This window comes from Pygocentrus nattereri, chromosome 19 (genome assembly GCF_015220715.1).
Source record: "Pygocentrus nattereri isolate fPygNat1 chromosome 19, fPygNat1.pri, whole genome shotgun sequence".
Classification (NCBI taxonomy): domain Eukaryota; kingdom Metazoa; phylum Chordata; class Actinopteri; order Characiformes; family Serrasalmidae; genus Pygocentrus; species Pygocentrus nattereri.
The window spans coordinates 11,644,813-11,651,653 of NC_051229.1; positions in this window are offsets into that span (position 1 = coordinate 11,644,813).

A 6,841-nucleotide genomic window follows, 5' to 3' on the forward strand; every position below is an offset into this window, starting at 1 on the left:
GCAGTGTGGTGACATGGCTGGGGAGACAGAAGACAAGCCGTGCTGCCATGACTATGATGTACAGAATTGTGTTCATTGTCATTACATTAATTGTCCCTGAAGTTCTAAAATGGTTTAAACATCATCCTGTGGACACTTTTACTGGCCCCTGGGTGATGGGACGTTGTTAGTCTGGAGCCCTAGTTAGCTAACCAACTGTTTTGGAGAAGCCGTACTGTAGCTACACTGATCTAGAGTCTTTTCTTTGTTTTGTTTTGTTTTTTACAACATAATAATACATTATGAACATTATCATCCTAGATCAACTTTCACTATTTACAAAGCCGTACCCTTTTCATGTTTTCTTTGTGTCTTTAATGGTTTGTTTGCTCTGCTGTACATATAAACACAAATGTAAACATGCTCTGAAATAGACCTACTGTAAATCTGCTCATGAATACATTTTGTAGTTACATCAGTCTCCATTATCAGAGAAAGCTGAACTGTTGATATTAATTGTAAGCTGATGATCAGCAGCTTTTTGAACATGCTGTTTTATGACCATATTTTACGATTTTCTGTTTTATCCATGATCTTATGTACAGTAAAATTGCTTTGTTTTTTCCCACTATTTTTGGCAAAAAATTTAAACAAATAAAAATACTCAAAAATAAGCATTTCTACACACAGCTTGTATAATGCACACACACAAACCTAAGGTTATCAAAAAAACATGATGCATATTGATTATCCTCAAATATTGTATTATAATTGACATGTTGCCCCCCCTAAATTTAAGCATAAGAAGATGCTTAAGATTATATTCTTCAAAATAAAGGCACCAAATAATAATAATAATAAAGGCAGCAATCTCTGACACAAGGAACCACTTATGGGTTGCTAAAAACTCAAATGCATTTGTTAAAGAACTGTGATGCCATAAAAAAATACTAAACATAAAAAATTTAGTGTTTAGTTCTGTATCACAATCATCCAGCATCTCTTGCTCTTGTGGCAAAATAAATAAACAAACATAGATTAAACACCACTGATTTCAGAAGAAACAGATTTCTTGTTTACATATTTTTGGATATATACTGTACCTGTAGCGTCTTTAGTACTGCATGGCTGCTTGAACAAAAAATCTGCACATTTTGCATTTCCTTTGCTCTGACTGTTAGAAGAGACATACATGTGCAGAACACGGATCTCCAGGACCACATTTCACTGCAACGAGAAAAGCCCTGTGGTAAACCCACTGCAGTCAAGACTGTCTGTTCATTTAAAATGTGAAAATGTCGCCATCTCGTGGTCATTCTATGTTAGTACGTGTGCAGCGTCACTTCCATCCATCTCCAAATTGGTAACTTTTCAGGAGAAGGAAAAAGATGCTCTTAACGTTTATGTAATAAGATGTAATTCATACACTTGTCTGCAAAGCATTTTCCGCAAAAGTCAGCATGATGTAATCAGCATTTGTCACTGCTCATGTCGGCTCTTTGGTGTTTTCATACATGTGCCTATCATAAAAGAGGACAGTCAAAGGAGATTTAGTGGAAAAGGTGTTTCCAAAACAGGAGTTAAAAAATAAAAAAAAACAGGACTACAGAAAAAGTGATTAGCAACCATGCAAGAGCTGGTAGACCACCAAAACTCCCCCATCAGATAAACAGCACTTAAATCTTTCATCATGAGAGAGGAAAAGATCAAGCTGCTTCAGATCTGAAAAAACACAGGTGTTTCAGTCCATCCTTCCACTGTGAGAAGACAGCTCAACACTGAATCTGAAAGGATGTGTAGTCATCAAGAAGCTCTTACTCAGAAAAGGAAACAGAAAAATCAAACAAAAGAAGCTGCTGGTGTTCTCAGAAGTGTGGGCTGACCACCCCAGGGTCCAGACATTATTAAACGTGTTTGGGATTACTTGGACTGTGAGAAGCAGAAAATGGAACCAACTTCTAAGACTGAACTGAAGGAAAAAATAACCTCGCAGATTTTAACTGAAAGGGAGTCTCCTAAAAAAGAATGTAAGTTGTAATCAGTGTAAAGAGTGGAACTGGATGTTGAGCCTTCTGTCTGTTCCTGCTTTATTTTTCCTTTAAGCTTGAAAAATAACTTAATGGCTGGTTTTGCTGGAAATTAAGTATATGAATGGAGGTCTGGCATTTGCACAGTACTGAACTAGTATTGTTCTCTAGTTATTTATAAACCTATCAAATGACTATGTTATAGGCCAGAAACATATTTTTTCACTGACTATTTAGCTCCATTTACAAACATTCATTTTAGCGCCTCTATAGTATATTGCAGTAATCTTCTTTAGAATAACACAACCATCAACCCCACCATTAGAGCAACACTCACCAACCCTACCATTAGAAAAACCACACCCACAAAGCCTCCATTAGAATGACCACACCCACCAACCCACAATTAGAATAACACCACCCAACAACCCTACCATTAGAAGATCCATAGCCACTGACCCCACCTTTAGAAAAACACCCACCAACCCCACCATTACAATGACCAGACCCACAAACCCCACCATTACAGTAAAACCTACCAACGCTGCTCTCATCTGCTGGCGGGATTTCACACAAACCATTTCAAACGTCAACAAGTAAGAAAAACACTATGGACTTCATGAGAATGGGCTTCATTCACCAACATCCTTTGTTAGTTTTTTCTTAAAGGTGTTCTTGAGAAAAGTCCGTCTAGGTCAGAATCATGATGTGTTCTTAAACCACAGAGTTTTCACACCTTTGTGCTCGACTGTGTATAGATTCTGTTCTTACCTAAGAAAAAATCCCATATAAGAAAACACTGGTGAATGTCAGAATCAGTGTTGGTGGGTTTCTTTAAATAAAATTTCCCCATTAAGCCTCATTCACCCACCATTCTTAAGAAGAAATTTATTCTTAAAACCCTCTTATGCAGTTGTCATTAAGATTCTGACAGAAATCTGAGTGTAAGATTTAACACTGATGCCATTTTTTAACTGTATTACACAGCAGCGCAGCGACGATTCTGAGTCTACCCCGTTACACCTCCACCCATGGAGTCGGCCAATAGGAGTCTTCTTATTTGAATGCAGAATCAATGCCCAGAAAACAAGACCCCCCCCCAACCCACCACCAAACTCATTACAGATGTCTTTCAAAGAGCACAGGGAAGTATATTAAAACTGAGAATGTCTCCTTAAGGCCTGAGGCTGGTAGCGGGGACTGTGCGTTGTTTTCCTTTGAGGGTTATATAAGGCTGAGATACAGGACTCCTGTTTCAGTCCCTGCTCTGATGAGAATTAGACTTGTTTAAAGTCAACAAATTCTCATCAAAGAGAGCTTGTATTGGTTGGTTACGTTTGCCATGTAGTGTTTGGGTGAACATACAGTGCTGTGAGAAAATATTCATCCCCTACTGAGTACTTCTACTTTTGCATCTTTGTCACAATTGCTTCAGAATACTTAAAACATGTTTTTAGATGTAATAAAATTGAAAATAAGAAAAGAAAACCTGAAATCCCTATTCGTAAATGATCATTTCAAACGATTCATTCAAGGAACTGGATCTTTGTGAAAAAGTAATTGCAAATAAAATGGAACAAAAAAATTAAGATATATCAGTTGGAAAGGGTTACAAAGTCATTTCTAAGGCTTTGGGAGTCCAAAAACCTTAGCAAGCGTTCCTTAGCCCCAATTATAGGAAGCACTTGTGTGCAGTTGTTGCTGAACAAGGTGGGAGAACCAGTTATTTTCACATGGGTGACATGCGAAACCTTCTTTGTTTAATAAATGATTGTTTAAAAATGTTTTGTATCCTTGTTCCTTGTCCTTTTTTTAACATTTTGTATACGGATCTGAAACCATTTAGTGTGATACATATGCACACAAATACTTTTTCACAGATCATGTATGTGCATGGGTCCATGCGTATGCATGCAAAACCTTTGATTACCCATATCTGATGAAGCAGTCTTACCACACTTGCTGAAACATTATTCTTTTTTAATAGCACATTTCTCTCTTCGGCTGACAGTTCCAAATGAAAAGCTGCCTGTCTAAACATGCATTTAATATATGAGCCCCCTCCTCTCTCCCTTATAAACATTATGATAGCAACTATTCATCATTTTTATTTAGAATTCAGGTGTTGGAAGTAGGCCATCTGTCATCATTCACACCAGATTGACTAACACCTACAAATACTTCTCTTTTCAGACGTGCCTCTGCCAAGCATTGTGTGGCAATAGACTTCACTGTTTACATCCAGCCTTGGAATGACTGGGAGCCTTGGCAGCTTTGACCTGTTCACAAAGAATATGTAGGAGTCAGAGTTTCTGAGTCAGTTCTGCTGTCTATAGTGGAGAGATCAGTAGGTGAACAAAGGCCTGTGTGTGCTCACATGCATGTGTGCTTTAGGCTTCACCCCTCGCCCCTACCACTTAGCCTTTAGCCCTTTTTTGTGCGTTCACATCTAGGGGGTAGGGTGTCCTGGTTTTTATTGAGATGGTAGGGCAAAGTGTTAGGGCTACATGGCCCTCCAAATAGAGGTTTTTCAGAGGTACATAGTGTTATGAGAAAAAAAAAGAAAGGAAAAAGGGTAAGATCGCTGCGCGAGCGAGCAAAGAAACCCACAAATGTACTTTCTGTTAAAAAATGATGACAACCACTGTAGTCTTAGTTTGTACTGTTGTTTCAAAGTATTATGGTCCTTTTTTTTTTTTTAAATCTAAGTTTCTAATAGTACACTAATGGTCTCGGTAGCTAGCTAGCTAAATTTGCCTTACAGTGTCCAGCGGAATTAGGGGTGGACGATAATAAATAATTGCACCCCTCTTTGAGGGTATATGAAGGTCTAAAATAACCTAAAGCCCAGCAGAGAGAAGCTAAGCTTTCCCCTCCTCTACTGTCACTGCAGACTGACAGGGTCGCCTACAGGGCAGCGCAAGGAGCTGCTAATGAAGTAATGTTCTTTTTTATTTGAGGGACCCAATTCATAGGGAAGACAACTACCCCGCAAAAGATTACAAAAACAAGAGGTAATCAAAAACAAGGGGTAGAGGTAAAAATAAGAAATTGGATTGGGCTTTCATTTAGCAAATCTCTCTCTTTCTCCCTCACAAAATAAATAAATAAATTCTAACCCCATACAACATCACAAAGGTTACTGAAGAATTATCTCACGGTTCTCTTCTGCTGCTCCCTCAAGGCTGCCGCCACGGTTGGGAGTACTTATTTAAACATTTATTACACACCAGATTACTGATTATCTGTAACCTACTCCTAACACGTACAATAAAGTAAGGTAATCTGGTGATGTTCTTTCTCACATGTTGTTTTAATGGCAAATTAAGAAAACATTACAACAAGGCTTTAAACAGATACACACACACACACACACACACACACACACATATATATATATATATATATATATATATATATATTTATATATATGCGCTATAAGTGCTATTTGTACGTGGAGAATGTGGAGGGAATAAGCAGCTGCAATGGTGTCTTACAGAAACAGTCACTGATCTTATATCTTATATTCGGTGAAACTGTCTAATGTAAGCGGAGCAGTATGTGAAAATGTCAAAAACAAAGATGACTAACAGTGCAGGTTGTATGAGTTATTGTTTTGTAGGCCAAGCAGGAACTTTTTAATCTTCATATGCCTAAAGCAATTATCCCTCCAGCTCTCCACAAGTGGGAACTATTAGCAGGCAAGAAACTGGCTTCTTCAATAAAGGTGTGCTTCAAGTTAAAACATTTGCTAAAGGATTCACTGTAAAGCTGCAACATAAAGAGTAAGGAATACACAATATAAATGTCACATAAGCTTCAAATGTCTGTATTTATGTCTGTATAACACTGCAAATCCTATATAGACTCCATCAGAAATTTGCATTATCATAATAGAGACAATCAGATAAAAAGCGTACAAATAAAGTGAAGGTTTAGGTTATGGAGTCGACTACAAGCAAGAAACCCACCAGCAGTGCTATATAAAAGTGGTTTCAATGTAATTCTGCTAGTAATTACTCTATTTTAATAATGTACATACAACCTGATTACTGTTATTAGTAGTGCTTAGGACTCTATTGTTTTTGTTAGAGTGTTTCTTACTAGGATGGTGATAATGATGATCATGATGACGATCATTATTATTATTATTTATTACTATTTTTTTCTCTGATAAAACAAAACAGCCAGACCAAACCTTAAGTCCTAGGCTACATTCATATTACCAGGGTGAAGTGGCACAAATCCGATCGATGGTTTGTAACGTGAGCGTAGCTCTAGAGACATGAAAGACCCTCCTGCCGTTTAGGCATATGACATGAGCCCAATCAGCCTAGAGGGGGCACTGTGGTACAGCACAACACATTGTGTTGTAACTCCTAAACCCTTTTTTTTTTTTTTTTAAGACAAAATTCATTTTTTGTCCTGATTCCTTGGGTCAAGACAAACTAGTTTACAATTTGGACCATTTAGCTCTGTCCACTCAGGTTTTTGGATAATATGCATATTATGCAAAACCTACTGTTGCAAATTATTTTTTGTAATTGTAATTAATTATAGTTTGCTTTGTTGTATTACATAACGCTGTTGCATGTATTCTGGCTGTCACTAGTGGGCTGAAAGGTGGGGATGATTCTAGGGACCCACAAATGGAGTCATATATATATATATATATATATATATATATATATATATATATATATATATATATATATATATATATATATATATATATATATATATTACCAACCACTTTTCCACTAACTAGACAATAATGATATAATATCACTATATGCTTATTAACATCATTTTTTGTTTGTAGTTGTGGTATTATT